Source organism: Agelaius phoeniceus, chromosome 26, assembly GCF_051311805.1.
Source record: "Agelaius phoeniceus isolate bAgePho1 chromosome 26, bAgePho1.hap1, whole genome shotgun sequence".
Lineage (NCBI taxonomy): Eukaryota > Metazoa > Chordata > Aves > Passeriformes > Icteridae > Agelaius > Agelaius phoeniceus.
The window spans coordinates 3,645,942-3,662,967 of record NC_135290.1 but is presented as its reverse complement, the minus strand read 5'-3'; the positions used below and the strand labels follow the sequence as shown (position 1 = coordinate 3,662,967).

The 17,026-nt window shown below is 39.3% G+C and overlaps 1 protein-coding gene across 1 annotated transcript in view; it reads left to right on the top strand.

Moving 5' to 3' along the window:
- Positions 1–498: 498 nt before the first annotated feature.
- The window catches only part of LOC129130982 (uncharacterized), a 54,805-nt gene continuing 38,277 nt past the window's right edge, over positions 499–17,026 (top strand). Inside the window, exon 1 of the mRNA XM_077190894.1 lies at positions 499–581. The gene's annotated coding sequence lies outside the window, so the exon portion shown is untranslated. The remainder of the gene's footprint in view (positions 582–17,026) is intronic.

The window sequence follows — 17,026 nt, the reverse complement described above, 5'->3', positions numbered from 1 at the left end:
CTAATTGTTTCCTTTTTCTTATTTGCTGTAAGTAAATGTATTTTGAGACTGCTTGGCTGGAGTGGAAGTGATGGACTGAGCTGTTCTGGAAGGGATGCCCAGATGTTTTTTTCAGCAGATCCTGATATCCATGCAGAATGTTTTTCTCCTGCATAGAGTGGGACACAGAGAGATTGCGTTCCTGGGAAAAGTAAAAGTTTTGAATACATTTTTTATTTGCTCTAAGGAAAATCTGCATGTATTCAGTTATTTCAGAAAACAGCACAGAATTATTGATTTCATCCCAATCATGTCTGTTAGCATACCATACCAAGAAAAGAGTGGCTGGTTTTAGAGCTGCTGATATTTTCATGGATCTTTCACAGCTTTAAATATTTAATCCCTGCCTATAATTCTCAAATCACTTTAAAACAAACATTATCATTACCTTGATGTGATAAGGAACAGTTAAAAATCATAAGGTGCCACTTAAATTTCATGAGAGGAGGGAGGAGGAGTTTTTGTAAAGGGTGGAGCTGCTGTGGGCACGCTCATTGAGACGCTGCAGTTTGTGTCTGGATTTCGGCTGACAGTGCTTTCAGGTGAGCTGCTCCTCCTTGGCTGGAGAAATGTGGGGGTGATGTTTCCATTTACTCCCATTTACAATTCCAAAATGGGGGAAAAAAAAAAAGACGGAAGCACAAATCACTTCCCTGCCAACTACAGTTTGGGGAAGTAAGAGATCAGTAAAATTAGGATAATTAAGATAGTCTGATATTAAGATAAGGAATTAAGATAAACAGATATTAAAATTAAGGAATTAAGATAATCAGTAAAATTTCTGCTTGCAGTAATTGCTTTCAAAGCTTTAGTCTAATATAGCAATGAGGCATCTCCCCAGAGATATCATTCAGAATAGAAAATGCAGCTGAGTAAGAAAGAGTGGAAAAAACACTGCAAATGGATGGATGTAAGCAAATTATATCACATTATTCCCTGTGCATTTAGATGAACTTAATACACAGAGATGACCATTTTAATTTAATTTTTATTACTTTATCTTTTATTTTACTTTAAATTTTTATTGATTTTAAAATGCCTTTTTCTTTTTATTATCTACATTTTATTTTGATTCAAGTTTATTTAACTTTTGAAGGCCAGTAGCAATAAATCAGATGTTTTCAGTTTGATGCCATTCTGCAAATTCAGTCCTGTTTCTGGCTGGACAAACTGCTTGTGGTTGCCAGTCCAGTGTTCCATGAGAAAGGGTTGGGAAGCTATTGCCTGTTCAGAGACAGAGACACCATACAGAATTTGTTTGTCCTGTGTGGAAGGGTTTGAGGTTACATTTGAGAAAGGAAAATTTGGATTAAAATCCTACAAGGCTTTTTTTTTTTTCTGTAAATCAGCAATTTGAAAAAGATCTAGAAGCATGAGGTGAAAAATGAATGACATGCCTCAGTCTGTATTGATTTGCCTCTTTTTTAATTCAATTATTTTACAAACCTTTCTATGGTACTGAAAACTCCTGTGGCAAATACCAGCTTACTTTTTGTCAAGGGATTACATCTCACACCAAAAGCCACTCAGCATAAGAACTTCTGCGTTTGTTTGTTTGGGGTTTTTTTGGTCTAAATTTTATTTCTCCTTAAATATGAGGAATGCACAGACCGAGTCAAAATGTGGGACAACATCTCCATGAAATCTCTTGATTTACAGCTAAAATAGACAGGAGAAAATAATATTTTTTCCTCAGGAAATCATCAGCAGTAACCAGTGTCCCTGAAGTCAAAGTGACCAATTTACACTGCTCTCAGCACAGGTTACTGGTTTATCTCGCAGCAGCACTAGAGCAGCCCCTACAGCCCCATCGGGTGAAAAACAGGTGTTTTTATGGTTTTATAGTGAAATTCTAATGGAGAATTCTGAGAAGGAAAGTGATTGGAGCAGAAGCATGTGGTTGTTTCAAACAGCTGCTCTACATGGAGTTAATTTGAATTATACTCAGAAGTGCCTTAAAGAAAAGGGTGTTTTACACCCAGCTGAAACAAGGAATTCTTCATGTTCAAGTTGTGAGAACTCAGTAAGTTTCAAGTTCAGGTTTTTGCAAAGTTTCTTGAGTTTTTGGGAAGTTTTTTACAGTTGTGGTATACCAGTTTTGAGAAAATAAATTTCTGTCAAGGAAGACCTTAATAATAAAGTTAAGGAATTCTGAAGAACAGTAAAGAACCTGGTCATTCCAGAGTAGCTATGAACCAACAATAAAATGTTCCTGGAATTGTGTGGCTTCCACAGATTTTAAAATAATAGTTCAGAGTGGCATTTTGAGGTGGTCTTGTGATAATTCCCACATGGGAATCTTGTGATAATTCCCAACATTGGAATGTTGGAAATGGCAATTCACTCAGCTTTGGGACAAGGATTGCTCTGAAGGTAAATCCAAGTGAGTATAACACAAGAGGAATAAGGAAAAAACAATGTGAAGGAAAAAGACTTTTCAGAGTATATTCCACTCTTCTGTTTGCATGTAAGTTGTCAGTTATTGATGTGTAGCTGGCCTTGTGTAGGCTAGAAAAAGAAAATACTGAATTTGGAGGCTGCAATGCCAGTTTCTAGAAATCTCTGTGCATCTGTTGGAATGCAAATAGAGGAGTTGCTCTGTAGATTGCCTGTCTACAATTTTAGTTATACAAGAAGATTATAGAAGTGTTTGTGGTTTTGTTGTTTGGTTTGGATGATTTTGGCTTTAGTCTTGTTTCATTGGTTGGTTTTGGGTTGTTTTTTTTTCCCCAAAACTGGAAATGTGAGAACAAAAGCAAATTCACAACTTAGAGAGGAATAAATCCTTAAGGCTTCATCATCTGAGAACAAAAGCAAATTCATAACTTAGAGAGGAATAAATCCTTAAGGCGTCATCTCCTTGGATGAGGAGTTTTGTCAGTTTTGAGGTGAGATCCTGATGTTGCAGGCTGGTGGAAGCTGGGATAAGATAAACCCTAACTGAGGTGGATGGACAAAGTGCTGTAGGAAAATTCCACTCCTGTCTTGCTTTTTCTTGTTCGTCTTGCTCAGAGTTAATTATTCTGATTTCTACAGAAGAAAAACCTCGATTCGAAACCTTTGTTTTGAAACCTTTGCTGCTATCACAGGAGGAGGGACCACAATCTGTGATAGATGTGAGCTGGGCTGGTGAGATAGGATCCCACAGCTCTGGGATTCACTGTTTGGAATTGTCATGAGGATTTTTTTCCCAAGCATTTCAATCACAGAATGGTCTGGGTTGGAAGGGACCTTAAAGACCACCTCACTCCAATCCCCTTCTCCAGACCTCATCACCTTCTCCAGGTCAGGTTTTGACCTAGAAAGTTTGAGAAGAAAACACCCTGAGAGATCTGTGAGGAGACATCAAAGCTGAAAATCTCCTTTCACTCAGAAGCTGCTGCCAGCAGTTTTGGTAAAGCTCTTTGTCACTGTGAAACTCTGGAGGTGGCTACAACAAGCTGGCTTTTGGAAAAGGGACAAAACTCTCTGTTTATCCAAGTAAGTGCCAGAAATGTATCAAAAACTGAACTTTATAATACTGTCTGGGTTTGAAAAGACAGGTGTCTGTTTAAGGAAGGCAGGAGCTGCTCTTGAAATGGAAAATGAAAATTCCTTCTTTCTGAATCATTATAATTTTGAAGAATTTTTGCATGTCCTTACCTGAACTTGATCACTGGAATCTATTGATGGGAATTTTCTTGAGTGTCTTTATCTTCCAACAATTTTTCTTAGTTTTTTTTTGGCAACCTGCAGTTTTAGTCTTTAGAAAATATCTGTGTACATGGATTTTCATCCCCAGGTAAGCTATCAGACTATCTGTAGGAGCAGGTAAGAACTTAATAGTTTTTAAAAATACCCATTTTCATTATCTGCATGTGAAATAAATGCAAAGCAGCTTTCATTTCAACTGCAGTGGCTCAGAGTTTTGGATGAGAATATTCCAGCCTGTGGGATTGGATGTGGCACAAGCCTTTAATAGAATGAGAAGAAATTTGCTGCTGTGTGTTTTGGCAATGTTCACAGGGAGCAACTTCTTTTAATTTTAAGCCAGATATATTTGCCAGCAAATGAGATACCAGTAGAAACTGAGTCCATTAAGGTTTTTATTACTGCACACAGCATTATTCTAAGTTCTCCCTGCAACTGGTAATTCACCTTCACAAATGGAAATAAGCTACAGGGGAAAAAATGTTGGGGTTTTTTCCTCATGAAGGATTGCCTTGTGATTGTTTTTATGGCTAAAAGTAGACGTACAGTTAAGATGGAGTGATAATTACTCCTTGGTGAAAAAAAAATCAGTTTCCAGTTTAAAGGAGAAAGAAAAGGAAGGGATACATCCAATTAGGTGCAACAGGTTGATGGTGATATCTCTACTTAAGCCATGAGTCTTATTCCATAATTAACTATGGATATTATAATTTACTACTCCCAATTTTGTTTAGTTGGTTTCTCTTCTAGGAAAGGAGGAGGTAAAAAGGCAAATATGTTTCTTTGGATGGTTTTTGCAAAGCACTTTCTGGCTGTGTGAGCACAGGAAATGTTGGGAAATTAACTTTTGGACAAGGAACAAGAATTACTGTAAAACCAAGTAAGTGAAGAGGGATAATTTAATAATTACACTTCTGTGTTCTTTTTTTCTAAATATTTAATTTGGTCGAAGGTTTAGGAAATCTTATCTCTGTTCTGGTGAGTCCAGAAGACTGAAAACCTTTTCATTATTGATTTTTCTTAACCCTTCTCAAATGTACTGTGTTACCAGGGCAGTGGCATGGAATGATTTAGACAAACCTTTTTTGTTCTTTTATAATCAGTATATTGACACAATAATGGTTGCAGAGAAATGTTGCAATACTAAATACTGTCTTTTTGTACCCATGAAATATACCCAAAATTGGGGGGAAAAAAAGTGAAATAGAAGACTTGTTTGCTTTTACAGACCCCAAATACATACTGAAGTGAGCAGAAAAGTATTAAATACTGTGATGTATGATAAGATTTAGTTTAGCAAAATTTTAAACAGCAGAAGTAAATTGCTGTGGGTACCATCAGCAGCAGAGCAAGACATTTTCCTTTGCACTGGCTTCCACAGTGGAACAGATTCCAGAGAATCTGCTCAGTTCCTCTGCAGTGGTTTTTATAAAGACCCTTCTCACTGTGTGTCTACTGGTGACAGGAAGGTCACTTTTGGTGGAGGAACTCATCTCTTTGTGCTTCCAAGTAAGTCTTCCAGAAAAAAGCAGTGTTCCAGCATTTGTTTTCACTCAAAAATGGTGTTTTGTCACATCCCAGCTCCAGTGAGAGCCCGTTCTGTGCTGCTCCTGAGTCCTCAGCAGAGCTGGATGCAGAAATGTTCTTGTGCTCTGCTCCAGGCATCTTCTTCCAGATTTGTCTGGAATTATGAATTCAGATTCCTCCTTGAGCCTCACAGAATAAACAGACAGGATAACTGAAAGTGTCTGTTCAATTCTGGGTGCTTTTTAGAAAGGAGTTTGTATCTAAGTCTCCAGAGCTGGGTTTTCACACCCAAGCCAATATCAGACTTTTTCAGGGGCTAGGACACATTTCCTACCCATTCACAGGTTTTGGCAGGGCTACTTCAAAACTGCTGCATTGGTTGGGCAAGTTTAACAATCAATATGTAATTGGAAGTCATTAGACTTCCAACCTGAAATTGAATTTAAATTTAAAATAATCTCATTCTACCAACCTGGATAACTTGTTATTCATTGAAATCCAGGATCCAATTGGTACTTGGGAGGCAGATATACCTGAGAAACAGAAATTAGTAGAATAAAATGAACTTTCTTTTCACTTTGGAGAAAGAAATCAGAACAAACCTTTGTTCATATGCAAATCTCCAATTTGCAGTCAAAATTTAAATAAAATACCTGAGGAAGAAAGGAAGAAAACCACTCCAGACAGCATTCCCATATAATTTTTATCTACATCTGACTGCTTGGTTCTGGTTTTTTTCCCATTTTGAACTGTGAAGGGCACAACTTTTTCTTCATAGCAGGTCCTGTGGCTCACAGCATGCTTTTAGATTAGTTCAGAGATGACTTTTGTAGAGAACTCTCAGGCAGTGACACTGCAGGAGGGAGAAAGCAGATGTTTGGACAGGGGACACAGATAGGTGTGATAAGAGTAGTCTGGTTAAGCAAGCAGCTTTTTTTACCTATTTACCTTCCTACTCTGCCAGATATTTTGCAAATGCAGCCAGCCCAAATTACTGTTCCATCATGCAGATCCACTGAGTGTACTTCTTCGTCAATTGTGATGATCTCAAATACTGCAGCAGTCTCACACTTTGTTTTCCTGTCCGTGTTCTGCAGAAATCAGGATAAATATCTTAGTAAGTCCCCATTCCTGACTTGTCATCAGAAAGGTGTTTTCTGACAGATTTTGCCTTGGATTCACAGGTGAGGAACTGTGGTCTTGCTGAATTCTGTGAGAAGCATTTCTCTTTTCCAAATGTCAGGAAACACTGAAGGAGGGGGGAATGCTGGTAATGAAAAGTGGTATGTAGAAAATGACAGGAGGAAACCCAAGGCTCACCCAAGTGAGCACCACAATGTGTAGGTTAATTCATCTGCAGACTTGTTTTTATCTGGATTTTTTCAGGATGCAGTGAGTGATGTGTGCCCTAACTGGGTGCAGGAAGGAGAACTACATGGGGTTGCATTCAGGACATCATCATTATTGCATTTCTGAAAACCTCCCATAAGCAATTCATCCACTTAAACATGTGTGGAACAGTTCAGGATATACAAGGAAGAGCTGAAATGGGCATATCCATCTCAGAAACTCATTAGCAGGATGGTTAATTATCCAACTGCAAGGGCAAGTCCTCTTTCTCACCTTTATATTTCAGTGAGCAGATGTTTTCTGAATTCTTAGTGAGGAACAAGGAATGGAGGCTTGCAGTGAGGCTGGAAGTGTTTTCCTGTCTGGATAGATTGCAGAATTGAAATGTTTTATTGAGATGCCAGATATATGCCTAGATTTTCTTTGATAGGTTCATTAAATCTGGGAGGGGATTATCTGAGTTCCCTCCTGTCCAGAACCCATCACAGAGCAGGAGTTTTCCTGCTTTGGGTGTATTTGCAGAACAGGAGGGGTTTTTGCAAAGGGATTGAATGATGTGTGAATTCAGGAAGCAACTATGCAAAGCTGCAGTTTGGCAGAGGAACGAGGCTCAGTGTTAAACCAAGTAAGTGCATGATCTGAACAAGAGCATTTTGAGAAGTATTGGAGAATCAGATGTTTGAAATCTGTAATATGTAATTACTCTGGGAGAGGAAGGGGAATCTCCTTCCATATCTGCTGCTCTTGGGGCTGAAATGAGAGTGGGGCTGGAACATTTAGTGGAAACAGAGCAGCAATAAAAAGCCTGGGGTTTTTTTGGTAAGGTCTGAGGGTTCATGGAGAGCTGTTATGAGAGGAGTCCTTCCAGGACTTTCTACTCACACAAAGGATGCAAGGACAAAATCATGAAAAGTCATGTAAATCAGTGTGGAGTGCCAGACAGATGACAAATCTTTCACCAAAATACAGAGCTGTCACAATTCTCAAGCTGCTGGATGCTCATGGTATTCCTTGGTAGAAGGAGATACTGCAGACAGTGTAAAAGAATGATTTTCCTTGTGCTTTTCACATTTATCCCTTGTGAAGAGCACCATAAGGTCTCCCCATGTGTGGAATTACTTGAGCAGGAAAGGAGAAGATGGCTCTTCAGAGAACTGGCAAGTCTCTGTCCTATAAAAAAGTGATTTATTATGTATTAACAAGTATGGAAAAGCCTGCAGAAGCTCTGCTAAGGTGAAATAATGAGCCAGGAGTCCTTGGCAGATATTGTCCCCAGTCACATCTTCCCCTGCAAAAACACTCAACACTGGGGATTGCAGAGCTCCTGGGAATGTCTGTCTTTCCAAAACACAGCTTTCAAAATAAATGGGTTTATTGGATAAATAAATCCATTTATTTCAAAATACATGGATAAATAAGTCCACTATTTATTATTTATTTATTGGATAAATAAATCCATTATTTCAAAAAAAAACGGATAAAAAGTCCATTATTTATTATTTATTTATTGGATAAATAAATCCATTCTTTCAAAAGAAATGGATTTTCAGCTCTAGGATTTCTGTAGGGAGGTTCTTAATTGATTCCTGGCTATGACAAAGCTTCCCACAATCAGGGCACTTCATCATTCTTGATCTGCAAAAATATTGACACAAAACCATCAAGGAGGCAGAGGAGAGACACCCCAGACTTCGTTTTTTGGGGGTCCCTGACAGGCATTTTGCACATAGAGTTTTATTTTGGTGACAATAGAATCTGCTGCCCTGGAAGGTGAAATGTGCAGAGGAGCCTGGGGGTTTTTGTAAGGCAGTTTTTGGCTGTGTGTACTCAGGAGGTGCAGACAGACTGACCTTTGGAAATGGAACCAGGCTGCTGGTAAAGCCCAGTAAGTATCTCCTCACCAAGGACACACTGCATTTGTAGGGTTTTTTTTATCAGATCTTCCTTAGGATACATAGAGAAAAGCTTCTTTGCAATACTTTCTTTACAAAATCCATAATTTATTATTTATTTATTGGATAAATAAATCCATTCTTTCAAAAGAAATGGATTTTCAGCTCTAGGATTTCTGTAGGGAGGTTCTTAATTGATTCCTGGCTATGACAAAGCTTCCCAAGATCAGGGCACTTCATCATTCTTGATCTATAAAAATATTGACACAAACCTTCAAGGGGACAGAGGAGAGACACCCCATCCTTTGTTTTTTGGGTATCCCTAAAAGGCATTTTGCACATATTGGTGACAGTAGAGTCTGCTGCCCTGGAAGGTGAAATGTGCAGAGGAGGCTGGGGGTTTTTGTAAGGGAGTTTTTGGCTGTGTGTACTCAGGAAATACATACAGAGTGACCTTTGGGAGTGGAACCAGGCTGCTGGTAAAGCCCAGTAAGTATCTCCTCCCCAAGGACACACTGCATTTTTAGGGGTTTTATCAGATCTTCCTGAGGATACAGAGGGAAAAGCTTCTTTACAATTCTTTCTTTACAAAATCCATCATTTATTATTTATTTATTAGATAAATAAATCCCTTCTTTCAAAAGAAATGGATTTTCAGCTCCAGGATTTCTGTAGGGAGGGTCTTAATTGATTCCTGGCTATGACAAAGCCTCCCAAGATCAGGGCACTTCAACATTCTTGACCTGTAAAAATATTGACACAAAACTTGTAAGGGGTCAGAGAAGAGGCGCCCCAGACTTCATTTTTTGGGTATCCCTAACAGGCATTTTGCACATATTGGTGACAGTAGAGTCTGCTGCCCTGGAAGGTGAAATGTGCAGAGGAGCCTGGGGGTTTTTGTAAGGCAGTTTTTGGCTGTGTGTACTCAGGAGGTGCAGACAGACTGACCTTTGGGAGTGGAACCAGGCTGCTGGTAAAGCCCAGTAAGTATCTCCTCACCAAGGACACACTGCATTTTTAGGTTTTTTATCAGATCTTCCTTAGGATACAGAGGGAAAAGCTTCTTTACAATTCTTTCTTTACAAAATCCGTCATTTAATATTTATTTATTAGATAAATAGATCCCTTCTTTCAAAAGAAATGGATTTTCAATTATAGGACTTCTGTAGAAATCTTAGTTGATTCCTGGCTTCCCAAGATCAGGGCACTTCATCATTCTTGACCTGTAAAAATATTGACACAAACCTTCAAGAGGACAGAGGAGAGACACCCCAGCTATCATTTTTTGGGGATCCCTAACAGGCATTTTGCACATGGAGTTTTATTTTGGTGACAGTAGAATCTGCTGCCCTGCAAGCTGAAATGTGCAGAGGAACTTGGGGGTTTTTGTAAGGGAGTTTTTGGCTGTGTGTACTCAGGAAATGCAAACAGACTGACCTTTGGGAGTGGAACCAGGCTGCTGGTAAAGCCCAGTAAGTATCTCCTCCCCAAGGACACACTGATTTTTAGGTTTTTTATCAGATCTTCCTGAGGATACAGAGGGAAAAGTTTCTTTACAATTCTTTCTTTACAAAATCCATAATTTATTAATTATTTATTGGATAAATAAATCCATTCTTTCAAAAGAAATGGATTTTCATCTCTAGGATTTCTGTGGGGAGGAGTCCCTAACAGGCATTTTGCACATGGAGTTTTATTTTGGTGACAATAGAGTCTCCTGGAAGGTGAAATGTGCAGAGGAGCCTGGGGATTTTTGTAAGGGAGTTTTTGGCTGTGTGTACTCAGGAAATGCAATCAGACTGACTTTTAGAAGTAGAGCCAAGCTGCTGGTAAAGCCCAGTAAGTATCTTCTCACCAAGGACACGCTGCATTTTTAGGTTTTTTTATCAGATCTTCCTGAGGATACAGAGGAAAAAGCTTCTTTACAATTGTTTCTTTAGAAATCCATCATTTATTAATTATTTATTAGATAAATAAATCCATTATTTCAAAATAAATGGATTTTCATCTCTAGGATTTCTGTAGGGAGGAATCCCTAACAGGCATTTTGCACATGGAGTTTTATTTTGGTGACAATGGAGTCTCCTGGAAGCTGAAATGTGCAGAGGAGCCTGGGGGTTTTTGTAAGGCAGTTTTTGGCTGTGTGTACTCAGGAGGGATAAACAGACTGACCTTTGGGAGTGGAACCAGGCTGCTGGTAAAGCCCAGTAAGTATCTCCTCCCCAAGGACACGCTGCATTTTTAGGGTTTTTTATCAGATCTTCCTTAGGATACAGAGGGAAAAGCTTCTTTACAATTCTTTCTTTAGAAAATCCATCATTTATTAATTATTTATTGGATAAATAAATCCATTATTTAAAAAGAAATGGATTTTCATCTCTAGCATTTCTGTAGGGAGGGTCTTAATTGATTCCTGGCTATGCCAAAGCCTCCCAAGATCAGGGCACTTCAACATTCTTGATCTGTAAAAATATTGACACAAAACTTGTAAGGGGTCAGAGAAGAGGCGCCCCAGACTTCATTTTTTGGGGATCCCTAACAGGCATTTTGCATATATTGGTGATAGTAGAGTCTGCTGCCCTGCAAGCTGAAATGTGCAGAGGAGCCTGGGGGTTTTTGTAAAGGAGTTTTTGGCTGTGTGTACTCAGGAGGTGCAGACAGACTGACCTTTGGGAGTGGAACCAGGCTGCTGGTAAAGCCCAGTAAGTATCTACTCACCAAGGACATGCTGTATCTTTAGGCTTTTTATCATATCTTCCTTAGGATAAGTAGAGAAAAGCTTCTTTGCAATACTTTCTTTACAAAATCCATCATTTATTATTTATTTATTGGATAAATAAATCCATTCTTTCAAAAGAAATGGATTTTCAGCTCTAGGATTTCTGTAGGGAGGGTCTTAATTGATTCCTGGCTATGACAAAGCTTCCCAAGATCAGTGCACTTCATCATTCTTGACCTGTAAAAATATTGACACAAACCTACAAGGGGACAGAGAAGAGACACCTCAGCCTTCGTTTTTTGGGGGTCCCTAACAGGCATTTTGCACACAGAATTTTATTTTGGTGACAGTAGAATCTGCTGCCCTGGAAGGTGAAATGTGCAGAGGAGCCTGGGGGTTTTTGTAAGGCAGTTTTTGGCTGTGTGTACTCAGGAGGTGCAGACAGACTGACCTTTGGGAGTGGAACCAGGCTGCTGGTAAAGCCCAGTAAGTATCTCCTCCCCAAGGACACACTGCATTTGTAGGGTTTTTATCAGATCTTCCTGAGGATACAGAGGGAAAAGCTTCTTTGCAATTGTTTCTTTACAAAATCCATCATTTATTATTTATTTATTGGATTATTTCAAAATAAATGGATTTTCATCTCTAGGATTTCTGTAGGGAAGAATCCCTAACAGGCATTTTGCACATAAAGTTTTATTTTGGTGACAATAGAGTCTCCTGGAAGCTGAAATGTGCAGAGGAGCCTGGGGGTTTTTGTAAGGCAGTTTCTGGCTGTGTGTACTCAGGAGGTACAAACAGACTGACCTTTGGGAGTGGAACCAGGCTGCTGGTAAAGCCCAGTAAGTATCTCCTCCCCAAGGACACACTGATTTTTAGGTTTTTTATCAGATCTTCCTGAGGATACAGAGGGAAAAGTTTCTTTACAATTCTTTCTTTACAAAATCCGTCATTTAGTATTTATTTATTAGATAAATAAATCCATTATTTCAAAAGAAATGGATTTTCATCTCTAGGATTTCTGTAGGGAGGAGTCCCTAATAGGCATTTTGCACATGGAGTTTTATTTTGGTGACAATAGAGTCTCCTGGAAGGTGAAATGTGCAGAGGAGCCTGGGGGTTTTTGTAAGGGAGTTTTTGGCTGTGTGTACTCAGGAAATGCAATCAGACTGACTTTTAGAAGTAGAGCCAAGCTGCTGGTAAAGCCCAGTAAGTATCTTCTCACCAAGGACACGCTGCATTTTTAGGTTTTTTTATCAGATCTTCCTGAGGATACAGAGGAAAAAGCTTCTTTGCAATTGTTTCTTTAGAAAATCCATCATTTATTAATTATTTATTGGATAAATAAATCCATTCTTTCAAAAGAAATGGACTTTCATCTCTAGGATTTCTGTAGGGATGGTCTTAATTGATTCCTGGCTATGACAAAGCTTCCCAAGATCAGGGCACTTCATCATTCTTGATCTGCAAAAATATTGACACAAAACCATCAAGGAGGCAGAGAAGAGGCACCCCATCCTTTGTTTTTTGGGGATCCCTAACAGGCATTTTGCACATAGAGTTTTATTTTGGTGACAATGGAGTCTGCTGCCCTGCAAGCTGAAATGTGCAGAGGAGCCTGGGGGTTTTTGCAAGGCAGTTTTTGGCTGTGTGTACTCAGGAAGGACAGAGAGACTGACCTTTGGAAATGGAACCAGGCTGCTGGTAAAGCCCAGTAAGTATCTCCTCCCCAAGGACACACTGCATTTGTAGGGTTTTTTATCAGATCTTCCTTAGGATACAGAGGGAAAAGCTTCTTTACAATTCTTTCTTTACAAAATCCATTATTTATTATTTATTTGTTGGATAAATTAATCCATTATTTCAAAATAAATGGATTTTCATCTCTAGGATTTCTGTGGGGAGGAGTCCCTAACAGGCATTTTGCACATAGAGTTTTATTTTGGTGACAGTAGAGTCTGCTGCCCTGGAAGGTGAAATGTGCAGAGGAGCCTGGGGGTTTTTGTAAGGCAGTTTTTGGCTGTGTGTACTCAGGAGGGATAGAGAGAGTGACCTTTGGAAATGGAACCAGGCTGCTGGTAAAGCCCAGTAAGTATCTCCTCCCCAAGGACACACTGCATTTTTAGGGTTTTTATCAGATCTTCCTTAGGATAAGTAGAGAAAAGCTTCTTTACAATTCTTTCTTTACAAAATCCGTCATTTAGTATTTATTTATTAGATAAATAAATCCATTATTTCAAAAGAAATGGATTTTCATCTCTAGGATTTCTGTAGGGAGGGTCTTAATTGATTCCTGGCTATGACAAAGCTTCCCACAATCAGGGCACTTCATCATTCTTGATCTGCAAAAATATTGACACAAAACCATCAAGGAGGCAGAGAACAGACACCCCAGCCTTCGTTTTTTGGGGGTCCCTGACAGGCATTTTGCACATGGAGTTTTATTTTGGTGACAGTAGAGTCTGCTGCCCTGGAAGGTGAAATGTGCAGAGGAGCCTGGGGGTTTTTGTAAGGCAGTTTTTGGCTGTGTGTACTCAGGAGGTGCATACAGACTGACCTTTGGAAATGGAACCAGGCTGCTGGTAAAGCCCAGTAAGTATCTCCTCCCCAAGGACACACTGCATTTGTAGGGTTTTTGTCATATCTTCCATAGGATACAGAGGGGAAAGCTTTTTCACAATTGAAGGATAGAGGGCATGGGGGAGGAGGGCACATTCTGAACAATGAGTTTCTGACTCTCTGCCAGGTTGCTGTGAGTGGAGCAGCTCTGAAAGTGCTGCTGTGCTGAAAATCAGTGAATGTGTTTGTGTTGTGGAGCACCTCAGTTGGAGGAACCTCCTGGGGAATGTTTTTGAGATTATAATTCATGAATAGGCTTTGTTTATTGAGAAATTTAGACAGAGCTGCTTTCTGGGACTTGGGTTTGCATCCCTTACTGGATTTATTGTCAACAGGGAAAATTGGGACCTTAGATTGTTTTTTTCTGGAAGTTTCTGTTTCATTTTTCTTTGCTTCTTTCCCTTACTGGATTTATTATCAACTAAACAAACAGGAAAAAATTGGGACCTTAGATTGTTTTTTTCTGGAAGTTTCTGTTTCATTTTTCTTTGTTTCTTTCCCTTACTGGATTTATTATCAACTAAACAAACAGGAAAAAATTGGGACCTTAGATTGGTTTTTTCTGGAAGTTTCTGTTTAATTTTTCTTTGCTTCTTTCTTCAATGGCTCTGGTCCCTTGCTTAGCTTCTGGCTGCTCTGCCTGACTCCTTCTTTAGACCATGAGAAGTTTTACAAACAGCTCTGTTAGTTTGTTTAAAAAGTGGTGGAAATTTCATCCCCTTCTGAAATGTCAAACAGTGTGTTCTGGCTGTTAAAGGCTGAGGCTTTTCTGCTTTACCCTTTTTTGTATAAAGGTTGATTACTGTGGGATAACTGAGTCTTCCTGGAAACTCACCTTTGGGAGAGGCACAAAACTAATTCTACAAGCAGGTACACCTAAAACCAAATAGTTCTTTCACATTATAAGGGCAAGGCTGAGATTCTCCTCTCTCCTAAACATTACAAAAATTGCCCAAGAGCTTCAACTACATTAAGCTGATAGGGTTTGGGTTTCTCCTGCATTCAGAATTGTTTCTGTCTCTAGACATCAGAGGTATGCAGCTGGAAAAACATCCTAATTTAGATTCAAATGGATGTGACAAGGGTGGAATCTGTTTTCCCCTTGATCTCTTTTGGAAAACACACATATTTGTGTGGACCCAAAGCTGTGTGTGGTTTTTGTTAGCGAGTGTGTCACTGTGTGAATTCAGCATCTGGCTGGAAAGTGACCTTTGGGAGTGGGACACAACTGGCAGTGAAACCAGGTAGGTGGAAAACCTGAGGGAAGTTATGGATAGAAAAGCCTAATTCCTCTTTCCAGGAAAGCATTGAAACAGCCATTTTAAATGGAATTAAAATTCCATTGTTCTTTCCTTCTGAGAGCAGCTGAAGGTCAGAGCTTGACCTTGCACCAGAGGGGGAAAAAAATCATTATGAAGTTAAAAATCTACTTGGGGGCCCGGATTTTCCTGTGCCATGTGTGTCACTGAGAGCTGTGAGATTTTTGAGTAATTTTCACCACTACTGCCTGTTCCCAGAAACCTCCCAGACCTGCAGACCTCTCCCTGTCCTTTTATTTCCATTTTCCAGAACCCAGAAAAGGTTCTCATTAATTCCCAGAGGTTGCAATTCCTTCTCTGCTGGGAAAACTTTCTTAGCCTTTGTTCTGTGTCTCCTACTTCTGGCTACAGAGAGGTTTCCATCCAGGTTTGCACTCCTTGACAAAAACAAAAATAAAACAAACAAAAAAAAAAATTTAAAGTAGCTGGGCTGTAATAGGGGAAATTTTTGTTTGGGGGAATCAAAAAATGTGTTTTGTGCAGGAAGGTCCAGGAGGAGATATTTGTTTTTAATGCTGATTCAATGCTGAAGGAGGAATTTTGCTGTGGGGTTTCTTAGCATGAATGAAGGAGAAAACTTCCAGTCAGTGCCATCTCTGCCCAAACTGAATGAGACCATAAACTAGGAGAAATCTTTACAGGAAATGTAGTTAAAATTGCCAAGGAGTTTACTTGGGTAGACTAAGTTTAAAAAAAAAAGTCAAGTTGAACCTAATTGGGTCCTGGAGGATAAAAAGGGTTTTTGTTTTGAAGGGAAGCACTGTGTGAATAACTATGGAGAAAAAATCACCTTTTTACGTGGAGTGCAGCTAAGAGTAAAACCAAGTAAGGTTTAAACCAGTTTTTGCTCAATGTTGTAGATAGAAAAAAGATGAAAAAGATCATACTAGTGATATGAGCTTATCATTGTTGTTGCTACAATTGAAGGGATGGGACTGTAGTGAAGTTAAGAATTATTTATTGCTTAGATAAACATTTATCTTAGAGGCTGTGAGATTTTGGAGGATTAAGTATTTGGCTATATTTCAAGAGTAGTCACAAGTTTCTTTTTTACAGGGTAATATAGAACTTTCTAAACTCATACACAGTTGCCACAGAATTTATTTTACTTTTCTAACCTATTACCTTTACTTGCTTTTGTTGTACTGCAGATACTTTTATTTAATGGGCTGCTAACTCACATGCACACAGTGGCTTCTATTCTAACTTCTAAACTCTGAGTTTACTTTATACAATTACAATGCTATGGACTCTTCGCTATCTTACTCAATACAGTTTCTCACTTACTTAAGGCATATTCTCACCTACAACTATAGAAATATAAACTTATTATTTTGCTGCTTAATATCTCTGTATTGTATCTCTACATCAATCTAAGCTTCTTCTAGGGCTGCAGATCAAACCCTTCAGTGTCTGTGGATATTTCTGTTTTTCTGATTCCCACATGAGCTGAAGACAAGTCTAGTGGAGAATGTCTTCAATTACCCTGTCAGTGATCTGTCCTTCCTTTCAGATACCCAGTGTGGGCTCCTGGCCACATTTTGTGCCATGGCCATGCCAGCAGGGGTTGCTTTTCTCTCTCAGCTTGTGCATGAGCTGAAAACTGCTGTGTGAGCTGTGGCACAAGCTCACATTGGCAGAGGGACACAGATTCCAGTTTCAGCTGAGAAGTGCACAAATTTCTTGTTAACTCCTTCCATGTGGGTTAAAACTGTCCCATGGCCAGTGAGATTTTCAGGATACCCTTTCTAGGCTGGAGGTTCTTCAGTTATGGGGTGACATGTCCTTTCTCTCTTCTCTCTTCTCCTCTCTCTCTTTCTCTTCTCCTTCTCTCTCTCCTCTTTCTCTTCTCTCTTTGCTCTCTTCGCTCT